Source organism: Eptesicus fuscus, chromosome 12 (assembly GCF_027574615.1).
Source record: "Eptesicus fuscus isolate TK198812 chromosome 12, DD_ASM_mEF_20220401, whole genome shotgun sequence".
NCBI classification, from domain to species: Eukaryota; Metazoa; Chordata; class Mammalia; order Chiroptera; family Vespertilionidae; genus Eptesicus; species Eptesicus fuscus.
This window is the reverse complement of record NC_072484.1, coordinates 69,057,090-69,084,075: the sequence shown is the minus strand read 5'-3', so window position 1 is coordinate 69,084,075 and position 26,986 is coordinate 69,057,090. Positions and strand designations below refer to the sequence as shown.

Here is a 26,986-nt window from a genome sequence, read left to right as displayed (position 1 = left end):
GGCGGCGGGGGACCCCCCGGGAAGGAGGCTGGGACCGGACCTTGACCCCTTCAGCCGCGCCGGAGCGGCGTCCCCTCGTGTCCTCTTAACCCTGCCCGGCGCGGGTTTGGCGTGCGCTTTGGGGGTGGTTCATTATATTTTTGGAGCCAGTAGTTGGCCTGATCCGAAAGTTTCTTTAAAAACAGAAAGCCCTTTTTAGGCGAGGGCCGGGAATAACTCAAAACTGCAGAACATGTCTGTCTGTGTGACTCTTCTGGAGCCAAAGAGGATTGACTTCTTTGTGTATCAGTTTTGCTGTCTGCGAAATGGGGATAATGATAGCACCTGTCTCGTAAGATGACACAGTACATTTATGTTGAAAACCCTTGCAGTAAGTCCTCAATATTTGGGAGCTTTTGTTATTCCGACTACAGGCATACCTCGTCGAATTGAGCTTGGCTGCCTTGCGAGCTCCACAGGTGTTGCGCTTTTTTACCAATTGAAAGCAAGGCCCCCAGCAGCAAAAGGATTAGGACTGGCTCTGTGGCAATGCTTGCTTTGTTGCCGAGGTCTCGAACCCGATCCGCAGTATCTCCGCGGTGTACCTGCCCTAAAACACTGAGCAGGTTTTTGTGTGCCGGGCCTGGGCTGATTGCCACGGGTGGAAAAGTGAATGAGGCATCTTGCCTTCAGGGAACGCCACAGTTGTACGGCGCAAGTAGGCATTTGTCGTGATTCCCGTTGTGATTGTGGACACACAGGGGACTATGCATCCACGGAGAAGGCAAGTTAACCCAGATTTCCAGAGATGAGGTTGGGGTGGGCGGTCAAAGAGAGATTCCAAAAGGGCGTGACTCCCAAAATGAGACACGAATGTGCCTTTGATTGGTCAGAAGACGAGGCTGATGGGTGCACAATGTTCTAGGGCAGAGAAAGCAGTGCGTGCAAAGCCCTGGGGAGAGCGTGCAGGCTTGTTGGGAATTTGCAGGGGTTTCACGGGCTGACCAGAGTCAGATTCCGAGAAGTGGAAATGGTCAGGCTAAATAATGTTTGAGAAATAAGAGGTGCCCCTTCTGAGAGACTTTGCTTGTGTCTCCTTGCAAGTTTTAAGGAGTTTGGACTTTATCTTGGGGCCACTGGGGAGCTATCAAAGGATTTTGAGCAGTCAGTTGTGTGTGTCATGAGTGTGTGATGTGTGTATTTGGTTGAGATATGGTTTCAGAAAGATCAGGGGGTTTTGTTGTTCACTTTTGGTGTCATCAATTCTCCAGTCTTTCACATTGCAGCCATTCCTTTGATTCAAACATATTTATTGAGCATTTACTACGTGCCAGGCATTGTGTAGGTAGTAAGGAATTAGGTCCCTGCCCTCATGGCATGTATTCCAAACATGTTCAAAGGTGTATTCATGGAGATGAATGCAGTCTAGTACAACTGGAACTTAATCAGTATTGGAAAAGACCCATCAGAGAGATTAAATATAAGGCCCAGATCATTTAGGGCCGCTGCATTGCACACTCTTGGAAGAAACATTCACTTAGACAACACCAAGAAGAAATGGCCAGATAAGTAGGAGGAAACCTAGGATTGTGTACTAATGAAAGCCGAACTTTCATTCTCAACTTTGCTGGATACTGCTGGGATTTCAAATTAAGTTAAACATTAAAGTGTCCTTTGGATAAAGAAATATCGAGATCACAGGCTGGCAGCAGGGGACAGGGAGGAGCAGTTGGGAGTGACCTGGCGGGCAGCAGGAGGCAGTTAGGGGCAACCAGGCCGGCAGTGGGGGGCAGTTAGAGGCAATCAGGCCAGCACGGAGAGGCAGTGAGGGGCGATCAGGCCAGTGGGGGAGGGAGGGCAGTTAGGGGCGACCAGGCAGGTAGGAAGGTGAGTTATTAAGAGCCAGCGGTCCAGGATTGTGAGAGGGATGTCCGACTGCTGGTTTAGGCCCGATCCCGGGGATAAAGTATCCTATATAATAAAGAGGTAATAGGCCCGGGGATCGGGCCTAAACCGGCAGTCCGACATCCCCTAAGACAGTAGTTGGTAAACTCATTAGTCAACAGAGCCAAATATCAACAGTACAACGATTGAAATTTCTTTTGAGAGCCAAATTTTTTAAACTTAAACTTCTTCTAACGCCACTTCTTCAAAATAGACTCGCCCAGGCCGTGGTATTTTGTGGAAGAGCCACACTCAAGGGGCCAAAGAGCCGCATGTGGCTTGCAAGCCGCAGTTTGCCGACCACGGCCCTAAGGGGTCCTGGATTAGAGAGGGTGCAGGCTGGGCTGAAGGGACAACCCCCCCCCCATGCATGAATTTTGTGCACCAGGCCTCTAGTTTATTATAATATCTTTGGTACTCTTGTACATGTTTAATATCTATCTATCTATCTATCTGTCTATCTATATATCTATATATATAAGCCTAAGCAACTGTTACAACCGGACAACCAGATGACCGGTAGCTATGACACGCACTGACGACCAGGGGGCAGACGCTTAATGCAGGAGCTTCCCCCTTGTGGTCAGTGTGCTCCCACAGCCAACCTCCTGCGACCAACCAACCTCCCGCGGTCCCTCCCCTCAGCTGGCTGGCCCCGCCTGATCGACCTCAATTGGGACTGAGCGAGATGGCCCTGATCGGCCAGAAGGGACCCCACCCATGCACGAATTTGTGCACCTGGCCTCCAATTTTCCATAATAAGAAACTATACAAAAAGAAAACCTGGATTCAAACTCCAAGGTTTATTAAATGTAGGACCTGGGAAATCTCTGGAATCCTCTGATCTTCAATTTTTTCATCTGAAAATGGGAATGATAATCCCTACCTCATAGAACTGTTTTGAGGAATAAATGAGATCATGGATTGACATCATTTGGAAATCCACCTCTTAAAAACTGTATAACTCTTACAAATGTTAGCAAAACAGTTCTCTCTCTCTGAGGCACTCTGGAAACAGGCAGATTGTAGGTTTGTGGGAGGAGAAATGGTAACGAGCTGAATCCATTTGGATTCTTAAGAATTTTTGTTTTGTAATAACTACTTAATATGACACTGTTTATTTTGTATTGGCCCTTTTCTCTCAAAAGGAAAGTGTCAAAGATTTTTGCAATAAATAGAAGTTCTCTGAGTTGCTTGTATTTCTTGTTTACTTTCATATTTCCCCTATTAAACATAGAAAGTAAATTTACAGGAGACTGTGTTGTTGAGATAAAACTGAACACAAATAGAAATCAATGTAATCCAAATTGGACTTTGTTTAAAATATTCCAGGTGCGTTTAGAAGAATAGATATGTATCTTTCAGCACTAATGCTTCATCTCAAAATGAAAGGAAGTTAACAGAGGTTCAAGCCTAAGGAACACAAAGGGAAACTTGGCTTTAGTTTGTAGAATGGGTTGGAGGGAGAGTCAGAGTGACTCTCTATAATACATTTCTGATTAAGTCATTTCCCTTCCATTCAATGGCTTCCCTCTGCTTTCAGGAAAAAGTCTAAGCTCCTGAACAAAGGCTCAGGTGGCTCTCTGGCCGGCCTCCCACCCCCTCCTGGACTGATGGCCCCATCTTACCATAGGAGGGAAGGATTCCTCCTCCACTCCTCTCCCCTACCTCTTAGTTGTCAAATCCTGTTGCTTCTCCTGAAATGTCTCTCAAATCTGCCCCTCCATCCCATTCCTGTTCCCACTGCCCTAGATCAGGCCTCCCCCCCCCCCTTTTTTTTTAAACCTGTAGTCCTCCATCTCCCCAAACAGGATAAATATATTCATACTGCTTTTTCTGATTATGAAAGCAATTCATGCTAATAAAAAAAAAAAGAAAAATAATGCAGTAAGGAAAAGAATAAGAGTCTCCCCATGATCTTGTGACACAGACATAAAGAATTTATCTTTCCTAGTACATTCGTGTTCATGGCAGCATTATCACAAAACCCCAAATCAGGAAGCAACCCAAATGTCCAAGTATGGAATGAATAAACAAAATGTATACACACACACACACACACTGTATATACAAAATGCTTTGGAATATTATTCATTCTTTTTTTAAATTTTTATTTATTGATTTTAGGGAAAGAGAAACATCAATTTTGTTCCACTTATTTTTCATTGGTTGATTCCTGTATGTGCCCTGACGGGGGATCAAACCCACAACCTTGATATATTGGGATGACCACAGGGAAATATTATTCATTCTTAAAAAGGAAGGAAATTCTGACACATGCTACAACATAGATGAACTGTGAAAACATTATGCTAAATGAAATAAGCCAATCACAAAAAGACAAATATTATATGATTCCACTTATATGAAGTATCTAGAGTAGTCAAGTTCATACAAACAGAAGACAGGATGGTGGTTGCCAGGGACTGGGGGGTGCCGGGGGACGGGGGGGAGAGCAGGAATAGGAAGTTGTTGTTTAATGGGTATAAAGTTTCAGTTTCGCAAGATGAAAAAGTTCAGGAGATAGATTATACAACAATATAAATACAATTGCACAACAATATATCTTTAACACTATTCAACTGTACACTTAAAAATGGTTAAGATGATAAATTTTATGTTATGGGTATTTTACCACAATTAAAAATAAAAATAATTTTTTTTAAATAAACTTTTTTGAAGAACTCATCTTTCCAAACTTTTTTTCCTGTAAGTAAGTATGTTACACCTAAGAAGTAAAAAATAGGAACATACTGTAATCTGCTTTTCATACCTAGCCATATGATGTTAAACATCTTTCTCTTATGTATACACTAGAGGCCCGGTGCACGAAATTTGTGCACGGGGAGGGGGAGGTGTATCCCTCAGCCCAGCCTGCACCCTCTCCAATCTGGGATCCCTCTGACAATCTGGGACTGCTGGCTCCCAACCGCTCGCCTGCCTGCCAGCCTGATCACCCCCTAACCACTCCCCTGCCAGTCTGATTGACGCCTAACTGCTCCCCTGCTTGCCCGATTGCCCCCAACTGCCCTCCCCTGCTGACCCGATTGCCCCCGACTGCCCTCCCCTGCAGGCCCGGTCACCTCCAACTGCCCTCCCCTGCAGGCCCAGTCACCCCCAACTGCCCTCCCCTGCTGGCCTGGTCACCCCTAATTAGCATCCCCTGCCGGCCATCTTGTGGTGGCCATCTTTGACAACATGGGGCAGCCATCTTGTGTGAGGGTGTGAGGGTCAATTTGCATATTACCTCTTTATTATATAGGACTAGAGACCCAAAGCACGAAATTAGTGCTTTGTCCAGAAGGTCAAAGCACTATGTGGTCTATGTGGTCTAATTAGCATATTATGTTTTTATTATTATAGATAGTTCTGTTATAGGCACCTCTCACCAACACCAGAGAGGTGTTACCTGACAGGACAGCCCCCTGAGCCAGTGGGAAAGGGCTGCCCCCAACCTCGATCCTTGTTTTCTCATACAAATGAATTTATATTGGAGACCTTGACTGCTTTGTGAAAAGCCAATTTATTAAAGCGTGCATCTTTATTGAAAAGAGCAAAGCAAGCAAACATGGCTTATGAAGCACAGACCAGCTCTCAGCTAATCTGAAGAGCAAGTTGGGTGGGGGTTTGAAGTGTTATGTATCCTCCTGTCCCTAGGCTTCAGAATTCCTCTGCTGACTATTTTGGTACAGATTAATTCTCAAGGTCCCTTTTTTTACTCTGTTGTTACCTTCCCAGAATTCATAAAAAGCACCTGGCAACTTTATCTTGCCAAGCCTTGAGACGGCTGGCTTCTCTGCTTAGGGAGTAAAATGGCCCTTTTTTTCCTTTCCCCTTTCTGCATTCTCTCTTTAGGGAGGTTTTATTAACCATTTGCTCTGTGTCCTTGGCTGGGGAAGATAATGGCTTGTTAGTTACAAGCTGACTGCAAATTGCCCACATTGTTTCGCCTCCTTTTAACTTTCGTGTCTCAGTTTCCCTATTCCTCCTGCCCTGGAATCCTGTAGCAGTTCCACTTCATTCTTTTTTAATGGCTAGTAGTACCCATTACATGACTGCACCATAATTTAACCAGTCTGTTTGCATTTTTTAAATATTATTAAAACATCATAGACAACATCTTTGCATATTTTCTCATTCTGTCTTATGACAGACATTTGGTTTTTTACATATACCCTCTTGAGTATCAATATCCTGATTTTCCCAAGGGAAAAACAGTATCTCCTCTTCACCCAGACACCTGTCCTTCACCCTGCCTTCTCCCTCCAGCCAATTCTTGTTCTATTTGGCTAGCCTGGGCATATTTATTTTAATGTTTATCCCTGGTATTCTCATATTGCCACTGTCATTTCTCCTACAATTACATTTTCGGACTATTATTGCTTGCATAATACAATTGCTTTTTGTCTATCTTGTAGCTGCTTGTTTACTTAATTCTATATCTAATTATTTTAACTTAATTCTGTTGAATTTTCTCAGCAGATAATCATATCATAGACAGACAATCCTGTCATCTAGATAGTCATTAAGACTAAAAGATCCAGCACGAACCGGTTTGGCTCAGTGGATAGAGAGTCGGCTTGTGGACTGAAGGGTCCTAGGTTTGATTCTGATCAAGGACATGTACCTTGGTTGTGGGCACATTCCCTGTAGGGGCTGTGCAGGAGGCAGCTGATCAATGTTTTTCTCTCATCGATGTTTCTAACTATCTCTCTCCCTTCCTCTCTGTAAAAAAAAAAAAATAAATGAAATATATTTTGAAAAAAAAAAAAAGACTAAAAACTCTGGGCTCAGGCAGACCTGGATTCAAATCCTACGTGACCTTGTGTAAGCAGTTTTCCTTGGTTTCTTCATCCATAAGCTGGGAATATAAGGAGGTGCTCCGCAGCGTTGTTGTAAAGGTCACATTAATTGAGAGTAGTGCATGAATATACTTAACACAATATTAGTTCAATAAATGTCTGCTGTCTGGCAATAATGAAAATATAACTTTCCACATTTACACCTTTTATTTTGTTCTTGTTACATGATTCTGGTGGCACTCTTCTCAGCGTTTACCTTGCTTCCCGCTTCTCCAAAAAAAAGCAGAAGCCACTAGACTCTTTTTAAAGGATCTGTGCTGTGGATCTCATCCACTCTCACCTCAGGAAAGTTGTGCGATTGACTTTCCCCCTCATCTTCCGTATTTCCTCGGCCTCTCTCTGGCTTCTCGTTGCCATCAGCATTTAAATCTACTCAGGTCTCTCGTGTTTAAAAAGGTTTCACCTGTTTCCCCAATCACTCCAGCCTTCTCTCTCTTCCCCTTCACAAACTCCTTTCAGCTGCCTACACTTTTGTCTTGACTTTCTCATATCCCGCTCTCTTCACATCCCGCTGATATATTACATTGAACCTTTGGAAGTTGCCACTATTATAGATTCTGCCCCAACCATTTCACCAAACCTGCACAATTTTGATTTTTTAAGTCTTTATTGTTGAAAGTATTACATATGTCCCTGTTTTCCCCTCATTGACCATTATTTCTTTGAACACATTCTCTATCCCTTGCTCACTTTCCTCTCCTTCTGGCACACCTATTATGTGAATATTGTTACATTTTATGTTGTCCCACAGATCCCTTAAGCTGTCCTGTTTTTTAATTGTTTTTCCTTTTTGGTTCTCTGATTGAGTGATTTTTTTCTACCCTGTCTTCTAATTCACTGATCCAATCCTTGGACCTACTAATCTGCTGTGTATTCCTTCCACTGTGTTCTTTAGTAGTGCTATATCATTCTTCATGGTTACTATAATTTTTCTCACACTGTTGAGCATCTTTGCCATCATTACTCTGAACTCCATGTCAGATAAATTTCTGTCTCCATTTCGTTTACCTCTTCTTCTGGAGAATTCTCTTGTTCTTTCATTTTGGGCTTGTTTTTTTGTCTTCCCAGTTTGGCTGCCTGTTTGGGTTTGTGTCTATGTACTGGGTAGATCTGCTATGACTCCCAGTCTCTAGTGCAGGACAATGTCAGACACTGTTTGTGACTGGCCCTGAGTCCCCTGTTGGGAGCTATGAGTAATCCACAGCTTGTGGCTCCCTTTGGAAAGGCTCTGCTTTTCCTGCCCTGGCCCAGAAGTTATCAGGTAAAGACCCAAAGCCTCCAGAAATCCTCCTCTACCTGCAGTCTAATTGTTATTCTCAGTCTTAATTAGCCTCAGGCTGTAGACAACAGGGTGGGGTGAGAGGTCTTCCAACAGGGTGGGGCAACTGCCTTCCCCCCAGGCAAAAACCACCTGGATAACTAACGTCCGTGGAAAAAGATGTCCTCCCCAGTGTGTGGGAATGACTCAGCACAGGAAACTGGGGTGTCTGACCTCTGAGCTCCAACTCCAGAGCCCCCCAATCTTGGACTCTCTTCACACAGCTCCAGTCTACTCTGCCCTCCCACTGCTGGAGTCCAAGGTGAGTGGCTACGCACGAAATTTTGTGCATTGGCCCTTTAAGAGGGTGCCTGCAATTCTAGTTGTCTCTGGCTGGCAGATAGCAACCCTGTTGCTTTTCACAGCCAGATGTTCTGTGGTCTCCTTTATCAGTTCTGGTTTTCTGGGCAGGGAAACCCAGCTTGGGATTTAGACCCCAGAGTTCAGTGGGAACCCCCGCAGCTGAGATATCCCTCTGGACCTCAGCTGCTGTCTGTGGGAGCCTGTCCAGCCCTTTAACACCTCTGCACTTCCTACCAATCTCTATATGGTCTCCACTTTCCGTCCGTGGTTATCAGGGTTCTCTTCAGGTTGTCTTCAGTTGATTTTTCAGGGTGGTTTTTCTGTATTTTAGTTATATTTCCAATTTGGTCCTAGGAGAGTGTCCACTAACTCTGCAGCCATTTTAAATCTCCTCCAGAATATTTTTAAATAATGCAAAAGCAAAACAAAAATAATGAAAAAAATGGCAAAAGCAAAACAAAACAACAAAAACACACACACAGTAAAATAGTGCAGCCTCAGGGAACTCATATGTGTTTTTATGTATCCTAAGGAAGCAGTACAAGTTGTGGTTAGGAGGCACTGGAGTCCTTTGGGCATGACTTCAAATATTAACCCAGGCACTTTCTGCTTTCATGCATAAGTTCCTTAACCCTTCTAAGTTTCACCATCTTCTCATTTGCAAAGTGGATGTAATGAGGATTGCATAAGATTAAGGGCTCATGCGTGGGGTCAGGGGGTGAAATTATCTTTAGGCCATTCAGGAACAGAATTGTGTTTCTGTTAGGAAGGATATTTTTCTGTGAGTAGGAGCAATGAATGCATGCTAAGTAGATTGGTCAGCTAGAAATTGTGTTGGCTGCTGATAACAGTGTGTTAAAATAATACAGGTTATTTTTCTTTAAAAATAATTAAGTCTAGAGTAGGCAGTCTGTTGATGGGCTAGCAGTTCCACAGTGCCTTCAAGCTGTCTAGATTTTTCTCTCATTCTACTTTACCATCTTTATCACATGACTGGCACTCTCATGGTCAACTTGTGGTCACAGTGGGCTTCTGGCTCTCTAGCCAAATAGTTTTTCCTTGAGGCAGGAAGTAGTACGAAAGGGGAGAGCAAAGCACACCCTTTAAAGTACTGGAAGTCCTAACCAACTTGTTGAGCTTACTGTCTGTTCTCACATTCGAGAGGAGCTGGTGAATGTAGTTTCTTAGCTGGACACATTGCTCTTCCCAACAATATAAGAATTCTGTTGCTATAGAAGAAAGGTAAAATGGATATAGGCTTGGTAATGTGCAGTGCCCATTAGGAAAATAGCCAACAATGTTCATTATACCCTCCACGTGGAGGAAACCAGCTCTATATACACCGATTGGCTAGATTATTATGATCTCTGAACGCATAATAATCTGGCCACTCAGTGTGTGTGTGTGTGTGTGTGTGTGTGTGTGTGTGTGTGTGTGTGTGTATTAGAGGCCCGGTGCATGAATTCGTGCATGGGTGGGGTCTGGCCAGCCTGGCCGGGGGAGAGGACATGGGCAGTTGGCCGGCCTGCCTGCCGGTCGAACTCCTGGTCGAGGGGACAATTTGCATATTAGCCTTTTATTATATAGGATATACACTGAGTGGCCAGATTATTATGTGTTCAGAGATCATAATAATCTGGCCACTCAGTGTATGTTTACTGTCTTTCTACTCTTGATTTTTAAATCAAATACTAATGATATCATACTTTATATACTGTTTTATAATTCATAGTTTCCATTCAACCATAATATCAGTATCTTTTCATGTCAGTTAATATACAAGTAGAAGCTTCTTAACTAATCTCCATCTGTTGATCCTCTCCATTCTCATTATAAAACTAATGTTTAATTCCCACAGCTCTGAATGTTCTCAGCTAATAAACAACTCTTCTGTGCTGCCCATTACAGTAGCCACTGGCCACATGTGGCTGTTAAATTCTAGTTAATTTAAATTAAATTTAAAATTCAGTTTCTCAGTCTCAGTAGCCACATGTGACCACTGTATTGGACAGCTGTTTCAGATATAGAACCTTTCTTTTACATCATTGCAGAAACTTCTATTGAACAGCACTGCTCTAGAGCACCAGCACATTGAATCTCTCACTTTTTGGTTTTAGGGAATTTTAGTGTAGTGGTGGAAGTCACCAGCTTGGAACCAGATTGCCTGTGTTAGAATTCTCTGCCATTTATTAGTTGTGTGACCTTAGGCAAGTTACTTAACCCCACTGTGCCTCAGTGTCCTTATTTATAAAGTGATGGTCAGAGTAGTATCTAGTCTCTGAGGATTAGAGCACTTAATATATGTAGAGTGCTTAGAACAGTGTCTGGCACATATTAAACACATTGTAAGTATTTGCCTTGATAATGACGAGGATGATGATGATAAAGATAAAGATGATGAATAAAATCAGGTGGGTTTGTTTCCACGCCTGTTCTACTTGTTATTGAATTACAAAATGAGTATTAAACTAATGAAATATGAGAACTAAAAGGGGGCAAAAGACATTGTTTTTGTGAAAAAATAAGTTGAATGCATTTAAAAGACCCAATAAGATAAATGACTAAAAAAAGTTCTTGTCAGATTATAGGTAGACAAAATCTCTGAAAAGACTGACGATGAACGTTCATAAAAATGTAGGATTTTGCCTTCAGACTTCATTTCACAAGTGGCTTTCCAGTCAAAACTGTAAATCATAGACATGCATCATGGGTGTGGTTCATGTAGGAACTTTAATTGCTAGAACTTATTCTCAAAAGCGTTGGTTCCTTATCAAGTGTCTGATAAATGAATGTACATTTTGAATGATTCCTTTCTAACCAGCTGTTTTTGGTTTTGTTTTTAATGAATTCTGCCATCATTAGTCCTGATCACATCAGGGAGAGGATTTTTACTTTATTTCTTTTTAAATTGTTATATATGGGTTACTGTGCATCAATTGACATGAATAATATCACCAAACCCTGTTGTTGGACATATACATGGTTTTTCAGGGTTGTTTTTTTTTTTTGTTATATGTGATGTTATAGTGATTTTCTTTCCAGCTAAATCTTCTCTAATAAGTATGCTTTGATCCTGACTTTTGAGGAATTCTGCCCCTTTTCACCTAGAGGCCTGGATTTCTGTCTGGGGACGATTATAATACCATATAAGAGGGCATGTGGGCATTCCCGCCCTAATTTTGGTTTTGGGTTTAGCTCCATTTCTTCTTGTGGGCCACTCAACTGAGTTTAGATAATGTTTAGTGCTTATTACACCAAAAAAGTTTGGATTATCCCAGAGAGTCACGTGTAATGGAATTTGTCTTGATGTGATTTCTCTTTCCAATTCACATAGCACTTTGTTTGAACTTTTCTTTTTATAGCATTTCTCATAAATAATCCTCCTCTATAATTACTTTTGCACTTGTTTTGGTCTGCTACTAAACCCCTAGCTAGTTGAGGACAGAAACCTACATTAGACCTTTATTTATCCTAACATAATGGGCACTCATTTTATGTTCGTGGAATAATATGACTTTCTTCTCTTATTACATAGCTATCTTCCATAACACTTCCCTTTTTTCCCTAAATATTTTTAAATACATACACACACACACACACACACACACACACACACACACACACACATACACATATTCTTATTGATTTCAGATAGGAAGGGAGAGGGAGAGAGAGATAGAAACACCAATGATGAGAATCATTGATCAGCTGTCTCCTGCATGCCCCCCACTGGGGATTGAGCCTGCAACCCGGGCATGTACCCTGACCAGGAAATGAACTGTGACCTCCTGGTTCATAGGTTGACGCTCAATCACTGAGCCATGCCAGCTGGGCCATAACACTTCCTTTGAGTTCATTGTGAGTGGAGGCTAGTCTTCTAGGCTCTTCAATAGATTAGATGCCACATTAGAGTAAAAAATGTTAAAATTTTTAAAGGTAATTTTTAAACCTAAAAGTAGAGAGAGTAGTATAAAGAAATCCCCATTACCCATCATCCAACTTCAATAATTATCAACATTTTAGAGCCAATTTTGATTTGGGATGAGGGCAGAGAAAACATAAGGACTTTGGGGTGCTCATTTTAATTTGTGGGGAAAGATGCAGAGATGTTTGGTGGCAAGATTGGTGGCCCAAAGACGAACCTGCCTATGTACCTCATGGGGTTGTCGTGAAGGTTACATGAGTTGACATGAATGGGGCAAAGAATGATGCTCAGCACGCAGTAAGTGCGACTTAAGTGCCGTCACTGCTTCCACCATTACTGTCATTGCCATTACTGCCACTACTGCATAGCTTGAGGGAGCTGAGTTTGGTAGCCACGGCACTTACTAACTTGGTGACTTTGGACACCAACGTTTCTGAGCTGCAGTTTCTTCATCTGAAGAAATGGGAATGATAATAGCATCTTATATACCACACTAGGCAATGAAATTGCTCATGCACGTGTGTTCTGGGGTAATTAGCATTAAGCACAGTTTTCTAGAGTGGTGTTCTGGACTGAGGGACGGTGCTTCTGGAGTTTTGAGGAAGTCGGACTTATTCCTTTTATGGACTCTCCTTCTGAGGCTTCATATCAGTGGGCCCCAGAGTTATTTTTCAGCCTCGCAAATAAACATTGTAGTGCAGCAAGCTTCGTTTCCTTTTGCAAAATGTTTGTTTCTAAAGCATGGAAATAATTTTGCTTTATATAGCTTGTCCATGTATGTACAAGAAATGAAATACTTATCAACCAAGTTGATAAAGGGATTAAAAATAGTTTTTCTAAGGAACTGTTTGCTGGGGATTAGTGTTGGAAAAATTTTGCAGCGGAATCTGTTTCACCATCTTTGAAATATAAACACTATCTTCATTTGTCTATATTTTTCTTACAACACTTTGCTCAATTCCTAATTAAAATAGTTTTACCAAAGCCAGAATTCCTCTAAAAAAAATGTTTTTTAATGAAGACTAAGTTTTAAACACTTTCTTTTCTCCTCAGTGCTGTAAAGAATTCTAATTATGCAGAGCATTCATCCAAACCACACACATACATGTCTGTCTGAGATAAGAATTAGTAGATACTGTGGGAAGAGAAGTGGGATATCCCTGATGTTTATAATAAATGTCTGCAGTGTTTGTTTGGAAGGACAATCAGTAGTCACATCTCCTGGGTATGAGAGTTGTATAAATCCAGGTCAGAAAGTCAGTGTCCTAAACTTAAATTCTCAGGAAGATTTTCTCTTTTCAAATGACCACTTTGCATCAGGTTTGACTTTTTAAAAGTTTGATTCTTGTTGTTTCATTAGTAAAAATTTGGCCTTTCCACTTGTGATTTATAGCATCTGGTACTTTTATAAACTTCTTTAGTCAAACAAATTAAAGACCCATTCTCTATCCTCAAATAACAAAAACAAATAAATACAAAGTGCAGTTTTATCTCAAAAAGAACAATATCCTAATGCCATTCTTTGGCCCCAATGACATATGAACTCTCAACTTGATTTTCCATAGACTATCCTATTTAAATGTTTTATTATATAGTCTATTTTCTTGAGTTCCCCCCGCCCCAGGATTTCAGTATATTTTGTTAATATTTCTTTCCAAAGGATCTAGCACAAAACAAATCTAGTAGCCATCTAGCCAATGTTGTATTAAAAGATATGCTACTTTAGCCCTAGCCAGTTGCTCAGTGGTTAGAGCATTGGCCCATGGACCAAAGGGTTCTTGGGTTCGATTCCCAGCACTTACCTTGGTTGCAGGTTCCTCAGCCCTGGTAGGAGCACCTGTGGGAGGCAACCAATCAAGATGTCCCTCTCAGATCAATGTTTCTCTCTCTTCCTCTCTTTCCTCCCATCCACTCTCTCTCTAGAAATCAATGGAAAAAATATCCTCAGGTGAGGATTTAAAAAAAAGAAGAAGATATACTACTTCTAATTTAAATTGCTATTTAAATCTAATGTAAACTTCTAAATTGAGAGAGTTGACAGGAAAAACTTGGGACTTTTTATAATTATGGGAATTTTTTACTTTAATATATATTTATGTCTGAGTGAAAAGAAAGAGGTCTAAATATACTCCTTGATCTTCCTTGTTAATCATTGAAAAGTGAAATTTGGAACTAGTTCTAAGTTCTGAAGGAATTGGGGGATTTTACCCAGTATCTGTACCTTATTTTTTTTATGTGCTGGAACTTTAGGATCAATTTTTTTCTTTAATTTCAGCATGTATTGAGTATTTACATACAGTATGTGCTTCGCATTGTGTTGGGTGTTCTACATATTTGGTTCATTTAATTCTCACAGAAGCACTGTTAGGTAGATGTGATTTAAATACCTGGTTGCTTAAACTGAAAACCTTCTTCCTTGCTCTCACTATCCTATTCACACACAGTTCAGTTTGGTTACATTGCTATAGCAACAAAACACCCCCTTCTCCATGATTCAACCTGTGAGCCATCAGACAGTAGCAGCAGCCTCCTCACAGGTCTCCCTGATTCCTTTCTCGCCCCACTATAAGATTTATGCTTGTATGTCTAAAACTAATACAGTGTTATATGTCAAATACATCTCAGTAAAACTGAGGTAAGGGGAATGAGTACTAAGAGAAACAAAGGTCAGGGTTAAATGCCCATGATCAAAGGCCTTAGATAGAACTCTACAGTTGTGCTGTCCAATATGATAGGTAGCCATTAGCTACCTGTGACTTTTGAGCACCTGAAATGTGGCTAGTCTGAATTAAGATGTGTTGTACCACATTAGATTTCAAAGACTTAGTGCAAAGATAAAGAATAGGTCATTAATCATTTCATATTGATTACCCATTGAAATGATAATGTCTTAGAAATACTGGGTTAAGTAAAACAGATTAAAGTTTAAAAAGGTTTTATGTATGTATACCTATTATGTATGTATGCATGTATGCATATATGTCCACATAGCAGCCAGGGTGATTTGAGGGGGGGGGGGCTTTTTGAGATAATTGCAGATTCATATGCAGTTGTAGAAAATAATACAGAGAGATCCATGTACCATTTTCCCAGTTTCCCTTAATAATAAATCTTATCTCAAATGTCACCTCCTCAGGGCAGTCTTCCCTGACCACTGTAAGGTAGCCTGCTCTCTCCACTTTCACTCACCTGTCCCTTACTGTTTCATTTTCTTAATTGAATTTGATACTGTCTGAAATTATCTACTTGTTTAATTTCCCTTTGTCCAATAGAAGGTGAGTTAAAGAGAGTGGGAATCTTGTCTATTCTATTCACTACTTTATCTCCAGAGCCTAGAACAGGACATGCATGCAACAGGTACTGGATAAATATTTCCCAAGTGATTGAACTTCCTGAATGAGGAAGCTGAGTTTCAGAGTGATTGAGAGCCTTATCTGTGGTCACACAGCTAGTAAGTAGTAGAACCATGACTTGAAGCCACAGGCACAAAGGCTTTAAAATAGAGTTGAATTTGTCCTGCTCAAAGAACAGATAGAACCAAGATGCTGGATGGAGGATAGGCAGGGAGAGAGGCTGGGGGAGGGAGAAAGAGAGAAGAAGAGAGAGAGACAGAGAGAGAGAAACAGTTTCAAACTAGAGAAACAGCCAGGTCTGGATCACCTCAGTCTTTGTAGAATGTGATGAGGAATATGGATCTCTTTCTAAGTACAGTGGGAGATATTAGGAGGTTCTAATAAGCAAGGGAACACTATGCACAACATGGTCCAGCTTAACTCACTGGAATTCTACCTTGGTACTGGGGTCACATTCCTAGTCTGGAATGAGGCTTTCCTTTTTCTTGCTTTGCTCCCATGTGTATACATTTCTCTCGGCAACCACCTCAGGAAAAGGACCCTGGTCCTGTCCCCTTCAGCATATTACCCATTAATTACATTGGTCCTGCCAATAGGCATTCAGGCAGAATGATGGGTTTGCTGGGAGGGAAGATACAGCTCATGTCGGGCTTTGGGGATGTTCAGGAGGAGGTACCAGTGTTGCAGAAGACGAGAGAAAAACCAAGCAACACTTTTAGAGAAAAGGAGTGACACTTTATTTACACCGGCGGACTCAGGGAATAACTCTCCAAATCTGAGTAAAGTAACATGTAGGGGGCTTCTCTTTATATCTCCCTGTGCTCTCTGTCCCGCAAATATGGATTATGCTTCCGGTCCTTTTTGCAGGCCTTGCAAGAAGGCCCCCAGGTGTTGGGGGTCTCCAGGCCATATCTGATGGTCTGGCCTGGCACCAGCGTTAATAACCGTCCCTCCGGGGCAGTGCACTGTTCACAGTTTTATGGCCTCTGTAACAGGTTCTGCAAGACCAGTTTCTGGGAAAGAGGTAGTGACTTAATTATAGGTTATCAAGAATGTACACTGAGCTTGCTGGCATGGATTCAGATTGCTAGGGTCCCCTCCCCGCCCCCCGCGCCCCCCCCCCCCAAATATCAGGGTTACATTGGAATTAGCCTTTTAGCCTCCTCACCAGGTGACGTACGGATCAGTACTTTAGTGTGTCCTGGCCTCTGAATGTGCAGCACAGATACCTTGGAATTCTTTGGGACCATCCCGGCTTTATGTTAGCACAGAAGATATTGTCAAGTAAAGTGTCTGTTTGGGGCTAAACCTTTGGGTCAAGTTTTTTCTGAGGCATCATTGAAAACAAGGGCAAGTTTCAGACAGCAAATGCAACAGCCTAAATCAAAGGAAGATTTCATAATGAGTCTTCTTGAGGGGCTGTGAGAAGCCTAAGATAATATATCACAAAGAAAGGCTTTTGTCCTTAAGGAGTTTAAAGTCTGTTTAGAAAGAAATCTACAAATGGAAAGGTAATTGACACTTTAAGGCAGCTTATGCCAAGTTTCTGGGAGGATTCCAGAGGAGGACAGCCAAGGGATGGCTGAGTCTGGCAAGACTCACAAAGGAGCGATAACTGGCCCGTATCCTTAAGGATACGTAAGAATTAGGAGGGAGGAAGGAGTAAAGGTATTGAGGTGGGATGGGGAGGGAATAAAATCAGGAGATGTCTGTGAAAAAAAGAATGCACTAAGTGTTAGAGGCTAAGTAAGAGCTATCTGGCCAGAGCAGATTCAAGAAGGGGGAGAGAGGGAAAGGATCTGATTAGAAGGAAATATAGTAGTGTGAAAAAATGTCCAACTTTTCTACTTGCACAGATAACTCGAGAGATGGGAAGTATGTGGATGGGTACTGTTTACTGAGTTATGATGATAATAGCTATGTCTTCAATAGTACATATCTGTGCCAAGCTCTGTTCTACGCAGCTTCCATTTATCATTTTATTTTATCCTTATAACAGCTCTATGAGGTAAGTACTATTATCTTTTTTAAAAAATATATTTTATTGATTTTTTACAGAGAGGAAGAGAGAGGGATAGAGAGTTAGAAACATCGATGAGAGAGAAACATCGATCAGCTGCCTCCTTGCACACCCCCTACTGGGGATGTGCCCGCAACCAAGGTACTTGCCCTTGACCGGAATCGAACCTGGGACCCTTGAGTCCGCAGGCCGACGCTCTATCCACAGAGCCAAACCGGTTTCGGCTAAGTACTATTATCTTCATGTTACAGATGGGGAGACTGAGGCACAGGGAGGGAAAGTAACCTGTGTAAGGTCACAGAGCTCTAGAGTCTATTCTATTAGCCTCTATTAATTACCTCTCATTTAATGAGAGGTAATTTCCCCCCAGCTTTTTATTATGAAAAATTTCAAACATACAGAAAAAAATTAAAAAGTACAGTGAGCATCTACATATCAAACAGTGTTAACATTTTGCTGAATATGCTTTATCTACATATGTATATGTGCTTTTCAGTTTTGCGGAACTATTTGAACGTATGTTACAGACATGATAATGTACCCCTAAATACAAAATAGAGCATCGTCTTCCTTTTACATGGTATTTATATCTTTCATTTTCCATGCAATGTATATTGCCTCTAGAATCATGCAAAAAGTACTTTGTAACATGTAAAAGGAGTTAAGTTCTGGGCTCAGATAATTAAAACAGGTGTTTCACTTACATGAATATCTTGGTACTATTTGAAAGTCAGGTGGGGTAAGGGCAATTTTTGTTTCTAAGAGACTGCCATCCACAATCTTTGTTTCTGAAAGACTTCCTCACAGTTTGCTGGATGTTTACCCTCCTGGTCCCCATCTACTGAAAACCAAGGAGGTAATCAAATACTGTGCAACCAAAAATGCCTTCCCCTTCAACAAGACTAGAGTCCTTGACCTAACTAGTCCCCTAGACCAGTGGTCGGCAAACTGCGGCTCACGAGCCACATGCGGCTCGCCGCTCTGTTGACTAATGAGTTTGCCGACCACTGACCTAGACACTCGATTCCAATAATTATAGGCTGTTGTTCCTTGTGATTAAGCCCCTAACTAATGAAGGAGCTGTAGGTTAAATTCAAAGAAAATGTATGGTTAGGGCCGACACAATTTCCTTTTCCAGATTCATTTTTCCATGTTTTGCTGGAGGAGGAGCTAAAGGATTTATCCCACTGTATTGCTCTCTGTATTCCACTGATCTTTGTTTTCACTGTTGCCTGTCAAAATCCATTTGTCAAGCTTATCTCAAATGCTTTGTTGTTCATGGATCTTCCTCAGAGCCCTGATCATGATATAATTAAACTCTCGTAGCAAGTTCTCTCTCATGGCTAACCATAGACTGCCTTGTGTTACATTTGATAGGTGTTTTATCTTCCACATATATTTCAGGAAATAATGTCCCAGGAAACTCCTGTAACAGGCCTTGTTCCAGATAATGGGTGTCGAGAAATGAATCTCTCCTAGTAATCCTCTTTTCCTTCTTGATAATTGGAGTAGCCTCATTGCCTTGTCTCCCCTGTGGTACCTTGTACATTGCCTTGCATGTGGTGATTCATATGTATTTTTGAATTGAGTTTGGGATATAGGGAGACAAGCATTTCCAAGTCAGATCTAAGTTCAAATCATGGTGTTACCGCTGTGCAGCCTTGGATAACTCAACCTCTGTGAGCTCCAGATTCCTTATCTATAAAATGTTGATAATAATACCCTTTTTAAGGGATTGTTGTAAGTTTAAAGATGAATTATATGAAGTACCAGGCAGTTTTTGGCACATAGTAGGTGCTCATTTAGTGGTAGTTATTATAAGGAAAGCTCGGTCATTCCTTCCTCCCTCTTTGTCCCCCCGCGCCACCCCTTCCCCTGTCATTTATTTAGGTCACTTCAGGGAGCAATAGGAGTATTTAGGGTCTTAATTGTCTTAAAGGAAATGCTTACTTAGTCTTGGGGCTTCACAAAGAAGAAACAGGCCCTGGAGAGGGTCTGGCCCATCTCTGATGACCCTTTGTAGAGTCAGTGATCTGAGTCTCTGTTTTGTATAATGTATACCACCTGTTATTTGTGTACTTTTAGCAGCTGAGTCAGGTAATCCTAATCATAAGATGTTTTAGCAGAGGGCAAACCCCTAAATGCTTTGTAGAATTCAAAGTGTCTACAGTAGACAGAGCACCGAAGACTGGTTTTTTGAGGTCTTCCTGGAAAGACTCCCAGGCCATCTGCATTTTGAAGACAGCTTTCTAAAAGCACGCCTGGCTACAGAGGCAGTGTTTCTCTTGACTTCATTGACAAACACAGGAAAATAATCACCTTACTAGTTATTTTTGTTACCTACAGAACATGTGACATTTTCTTTTTCTAAGAGTAGGGTATTAAAAACTGTTTCAGCCTGGGCGGTGTTGCTCGGTGGTTGAATGTCGACCTCTGTACCAGGAGGTCACAGTTCGATTCCCAGTCAGGCACAAGGCTGGGTTTCAGGCTGGCTCCCCAGTTGGGGGTATGCAGGAGGCAGCCAATGAATGATTTTCATCATTGATGTTTCTCTCTCTCTCCCCCTCTCCCCTTCTCCCCCTCTCCCTTCTTCTCTGAAATCATTGTCCTGATATGCTGAATTGTGGTTTGATGCCTGGTCAAGACACATACAAGAATCAATCAGTGAATGCATAAATAAGTGGAACAACAAATCCATGTTTCTTTCTCTCCCTCCCTTCCTCTCTCTCAAATCCATAAATAAAATTTTAAAAAAGAAATTATAAAATAATTCTATATATAAATTATTAAATCTATTAAAGTTTTTATAAGTTTGCTGGATATTAAATCAATATACAAATCAATTATATTTCTCTATACCAGCTACAGATAGAAAATTAAATTTAAAAAAACACACTCTACAACAGAATCAAAAATGGAAGGTCCCTATAGAGAAAATCATAAGACTTTATTGAAAGACTAGTGGCCTGGTGCACGAAATTTGTGCACAGAGGGGGGTGTCCCTCAGCCCAGCCTGCACCCTCTCTAATCTGGGACCCCTGTGGGATCGGGCCTAAAGTGGCAGTCGGACATCCCTCTCACAATCCAGGGCCACTGGCTCCTAACTGCTCACCTGCCTGCCTGCCTGATTGCCTCCAACTGCCCCCCCCCCTCTGCCAGCCTGCTCTCCCCCAACTGCCCCCACCTTTCAGCCTGTTCACCCCCAACTGCACTACTTTCCATATATTCAGAATTTTATGTATTTTCTTTTCTGTAAATTCCCTGCTCATATTCTGACCTTATTGTCCCCTTGGGTTATTGGACTTTGTTTTATCAATTTCTAGAAGCTCTTTATAGATTAAGGAATAGGTTATTCTGTTACAGAGAACCGGAATAAATCAAGCAATGCTCGGAGAGTTTGGAGTTACATTTATTACACACGGGTCCAGAGGAAAATGTCTCTCAAATTCTGGGCCCCAACATGGAGGAACTTTCCCTATTTATATGTTTTTACCTTCTTTGTCTCCCAAATATGGGGTGTTTCCAGCCCCTTTTGCAAGTTCTTAAAGAGCCCCTATGTGCTGGGGCCTTGAGACCTCAACCAAAGGCCTGGCCTGGTGCCAGCACTGATAATTTCATCCGGGAAGGTTTAATGGCCTCTCTGAAGTGGGAGTAGTCTTATTTTCCTTATTATTTAAGCAAGCAAGCATTTACAGAAGCCAAATAGCAGGGTTAAAATTTTCAAACAGCAGTTTTTATATAAGATGGATGCTTCAATTCATCGTAAGAAATACATTTTTCCCCAAATTTGATTTTTACTTTGCTGATAATTATTTTTTGCCATGCAAAATAATTTTACACATGGTCAAATTTATCAGTATTTTCTTTAATGACTTCTGTATTTTATATCATATTTGTAAAGGCCTCCCCCATTGTGAAGTTATAAAATGTTGTATTCTGAATTTTTCTAGTACTTATATGGCTTGATATTTTTGCATTTAAATTTATAGATCCACCAGGAGTTATTTTCAGTGTGAGGTTTGGCTCTACTTAGTAACCTCACCTTCTCAGATACTGGTAGATGGAGAGATTAATTTTGACTGCAGGAAAGAAAAATCTGGTAGTGTCTTGATCAACTTTTAGGGGATAGAATCTCTTATACTCAAAGTAACTGGAATAAGCACCTGGAGTCAAAGCTCCCTCTTCCCCACACACAGCAGGTGGGAAAATGTCAGTTTTAAACTGAGTCCTTTTTTAATATTCCTTTTCATTTCCCCAAACCTACTATTACCGCAGTAGCATAGGCCTCATGATGTGTTAGGATTTTGATCTCATTTTTGTGCCATTTTGAAGTTGCTAGTTTCTGATGTCATGAAAGGGCACACCTTCATTGCATTTATAAGCTCTGTCTAAATTGTGACGTAGCATGAGTTATAATGAATTTTATGATCATCAGTTTCAGAAGGCTCACCTTTTTTGTTATTTGCCTGATCCTAAGGCCACCTCATCCAGTGATCTTATTTATTTATTTTTGGTTTTTGATTAATCCTCACCCAATGATATTTTTTCCATTGACATTTTTAGAGAGAGTGGAAGGAATAGGGAGAGACAGAGAGAGAGGAACATCGATATGAGAGAGACACATCGATTGGTTGCCTCCCACACATGCCCTGGCCTGGAGCCAGAGATTGAGCCTGCAACCAAGGTATGTGTGTCCTTGACTGGAATTGAACCTGGGACCCTTCAGTTCAACAGCAGAAACTCAATCCACTGAGCCAAACAGGGCCGGTGATCTTTTTTTTTTTTTTTTTTAAACTTTCTGTGACTCCCCATCTATCTACCTATCTATCTATCTATCTATAAAACTCTAATATGCAAATAGAACAAACAGCAGAACAACCGAACAACCAGTCGTATGACGTGCACTGACCACCAGGAGGTGCACGCGGATGGTCGAGAAGGTGAGCAGGGGCACCAGACCAAGGTGAGGCACCGGTCACTGTCAGGGTGAGCCTCTGGTGGTCACTGAAAATTCTTTGCTCCCATGTGCCGCGGTCCCACCCGGCACTCGCACCTGCTGCCGGTGCCAGCCCCACTCGCACCCACTGCTGGCGCTAGAGCCACCGTTTGCACCTGCTGCCAGTACCCAGCCCCAGCCCCGATCGCTTGGCGCTGTTAGCCGGTGCGAGCGGTGGCTGCCGGCCCTAATCGCCCCTGAAGGCTTCTGTTCCTGAAGGGCGATCTGGGCAGCAGTCACCGCTCGCACCCACTGATGGTGTCAGCCCCGCTCGCACCTGCTGCTGGCGCTGGCCCCCATCGCTCCGCACCATCAGGAATACGAGCCGGGCCAGAGCTGTCAGCGCGTTGGAGCCAACGGCTGCGGGAGTGGGGCTGCCGGCAGGCGGGGCCAGGCAGGGGTGTGGAGGATGGGCCGAGACCCACCCCTGTGCCCACTGCAGCCTCGCGGCCCACAGTTCCTTTCAAGGTGCACGAATTCGGCACTGGGCCCCTAGTTGTATTATAAGATAAGTTGTGAGCACAGGAGGAAACACACCTTCCTGATCATGATTTCACATTCCTATCATTGTTCTGGACATAAACATACAAACCTTTAAAGCTTTGAAACTCTGTTCAATCTTATCAATGGAAACAGAATCAGCATTTTTCTTCATTAGAGCATGTGGTCCCTACTATGCTAATTGGTCTTGGGTGAATGATACTAAATTTGACCTAGAAACTCAAAAAAATATATTAAGACATCATTGTAAAACTATTTATCTCATCATTTTAACTAAAGCAATAGTTTTCATGTGTTTGTGTTTTTTTCTGTTCTGTATATTCGTCTTATTTTTAGGTGCCTCCTGTTTGCTAGGCATTGTGCTGGGTGCTGGGCTACAGAGTTGAATAAAGTACATTCTCCATATGGACAGAAATATAACAAGTATAATGTACTGTGCTGAGAACTATAATTGAGGTGCTTATTAGGTATTGGTCAGAATTCTTTTTTAAAAATATATTTTTATTTATTTCAGAGAGGAAGAGGGAGAGAGAGATATAAACATCAATGAGAGAGAATCATTGATTGGCTGCCTCCTGCACGCTCCCCACTGGGGATCGAGCCCACAACCTGGGCATGAGCCCTTGACCGGAATAAAACTTGGGACCCTTTAGTCTGCAGGTCGACGCTCTATCCACTGAGCCAAACCGGCTAGGGCTTGGTCAGAATTCTTAGTAGCAAATGATGAAATCCATTCTAGCTGTATCAGCGGAAAAGGTAGCTTTTAGAGTCTCCAGGAAGTTGATGGATCTGGGCTTGAATGTTACACAAATGGAAAAAAAAGCAGGCAGGGACCATGTTCCATGAGAAGTGCCTAGCCACACTAGGGAGGCTGTTTTAGAGAAAACACCACTGCAGCCTTGACTCACTTCTTCGGCACAAATGACATTTGATATTTGACATCAGAAATTAATGCCCTAACACAGCCCTATAGCATGAGCTTGTAATTTTCTTTACGGTTTCCAAAGCGGTTAGGTGCAGTTAACCCAATTCATGGCCTTGACGTTCCTTGTGTCCCTCATTGGTCTGCACAGCAACCACTGAGTTTGCAATAGCTTTGCCTTCAGTATGGACTTTGCTTCAGATGACCATAGATGATTATTTTAAAAACTCTTAACACTGCATGCGTTTGACTGCTAGCATCCCATCCTCTAATGCAGGGATTGCGAAACCATGGCCTGCAGGCCAAATATGGCCTGCCACTTGTTTTTGTAAATTTGTTGTAACACAGCCATGTTCATTTATTTGCACTGTTTCTATGGCTGCGTTTGCACTGTAGCTGTAGGATTGAACAGTTGGAACAGGAGCTACTTGCTGTATTAGTTCTTTAAGGTAATCAGTTATTGCCCTGGCTGGTATGGCTTCGTGGCTAGAGTGTGTGGAGGCAACCAGTCAATGTTTTCTTCTTCTCTTCTCTTCTCTTCTCTTCTCTTCTCTTCTCTTCTCTTCTCTTCTCTTCTCTTCTCTTCTCTTCTCTTCTCTCTCCTTCCTTCCTCCCTCATACTCTTTGAAAATCAATGGAAAAAATATCCTCTGTTGAGGATTATCAAAGCAAGAGAGAAAAGAAGAATTAGTTACTTGTTCAGTGAGCTACTCTCTGTGTAAGTGGGTCCTAAGAGACTAGGACAGGCAGTCAGTGTTCATATGTTCATTCTGGACATCTTGCAACTCCCTGAATAATATGATGTCCTCATCAAAGTTCCTTTGGGACATTCCAGTCAAAAACCTCAACTGGTATGCCAGTGTTTTTAACTACATTCAGTGCTGTGAGCCTGTCTTGATTGTTAGAGTTCTAAGAGCCTATTGGCTCTATTTCTGTAATTAAATATTTCTTTTTCTTTTTGCTTTCTTTTTTTTTCTTTTTGCTCTGTTAAATGTCCCTTCTAATCCTCAGCTTCAGATGGTGTCTCCATGTCACAGAGGATTCTATTATTAGAAGTCTGCCATAATGTATGGATAATCAGAATTTTATGATCATCAGTTTCAGAAGGCTCACCTTTGAAGCTCTCTGCCATAATGTATGGATAATCTTGAGAAATGGCCAGAAACTAATGGCTGTTGAGGAGTACTTAGATCAGTCTTTCCTGTAAGGTAACTAAATCAGAATTATCCTTGCTGATATTTGCAGACAATGAAGTCACTGGTTGGGTGCATAAACATTGTAGGGACCATAATTCAGGTATAACTTTGTTCTTCTCTTGTTTGATCCTATATAATATATTCAGTCCACATTCAAGTCTTCTGGTCTTATTCCCCGGTTCTCCTACCATGGGACCTGAGGGATGGAGAAGTCACAGTGTCATTGTCCCTTTCGGAATTTTCTCTTTTCACATTCACACTGAGCTTGTTGTCAGCTTCCTCTAGTTCCTGTAACACAAGAGGCCAGCCTGCTTTTGTTCTCTTTCTAATTTGTTTACATTTATCCTCAAGTATGTCATCTTTCTTCTTGTTCTCCTACTTGGGACTTTTAAAGACTTTTAGAAACATTGAGAAACATTGAGTACCTACAGTTTTCTTATCTCACTGCCAACAGCCTTTGTCCGGCCAGAGGGGGAGGGAAGGGTCCCTTTCATCTTTTGCAAGTCAGCTCTCCTTTAAAGACTGTGCTGCCTCAGGCCTGGAATTTGTTCCTGGCTAAGAATTTTTATCTGTGGACACAGTAGCCTCTTTGCAGCTTTAATAACAGTCTGTTTATTATAAATCATGGCACGGTTGCATGGTTGCACATTAGTTTGAAGTTACCTTTGGACTATGGTCTCATAGCCTTACTCTTGATTTAATCTTTCATTGTACTAAAATCCCCTGGATGTATAATTATCATCAAGCTGCCAGGAGCAATATGATCAGTCATGGGAAGTGAGAAGAAAGCTCTGGGGTCCTTTTTCTGTGATGTCTCCTCAAAGCTTTTGAAGGAGGGCTCTGGCTAAGAGCTCGGAGGCTGTCCAGGGCACTTCCCTCTGACCGGAGGGTCCTGCTTCATCCGCCCAGGTTTCCGTCTGGCCTTTCTAAAAATCTTCCTTTTTCTTCCATTTTGTTTCCTTTTCTTTTCCTGGGATCTGCTTCTCTCCTTTCTTTCGCTATTCTTGCTGGGGCTGACCAGCAGCCCCTGAACAATGGATGAACAGATGACTCCAACACAGTTTCACTGTCAAAGAGAATTGCCTGCCTGTTAGCCTTTTACTGTCGCAGCAGTTTGAGATAAAGTTTATCTTTTAGATACAATCAGAAGGGTGAGTAATCTTGGGAGGACACACGTGTTTACATTGTCCTCTAGGCAAGGGCATCCAGGTCTTAAGCAGGAGGATTCCAGTAAAACCTGAGGGTCTGCACATGCACAGACTTGTTTGGAAAGGTCAAGGAATAATTAGGGGTTCCGCCTTCAGCACTCCCCTAAGACTCCCCTAAGTCGGAATTCCGATAAACAGGGCAGGCGTCCTTCCACACACTTCCCTTTTCTCAGAATGTCCTCCTCACAACTTTCCTACCAAGTCTCATGCTTCCCCACATATTCTTATGCTCTTCATGATCACTGCTGTCATCAGGCAGCTTGAATATGGTTGCGGTGCCTGAACAGAGCTTAGAGACTTCATTTCCTCCCACTTTCAGGCGTGCCTTCTACATGTGGGAAAGGTCCCAGTGCCCACCCCCTGTGCCAGGCACAAGCTGGCAGCACACGTCCTGGGCCGGGCCAGGGGAGTGGAGGGCAGCAGCAGGGCCCTGGAGACTGCTCAGCTGGCAGAGTGTGG

General features: G+C 42.1%; 1 protein-coding gene across 2 annotated transcripts in view; it reads left to right on the top strand.

Moving 5' to 3' along the window:
• PKIG (cAMP-dependent protein kinase inhibitor gamma) overlaps nt 1-26,986 on the top strand; it is a 75,673-nt gene that overhangs the window by 3,231 nt on the left and 45,456 nt on the right. The gene's annotated exons all lie outside the window — the stretch shown is intronic.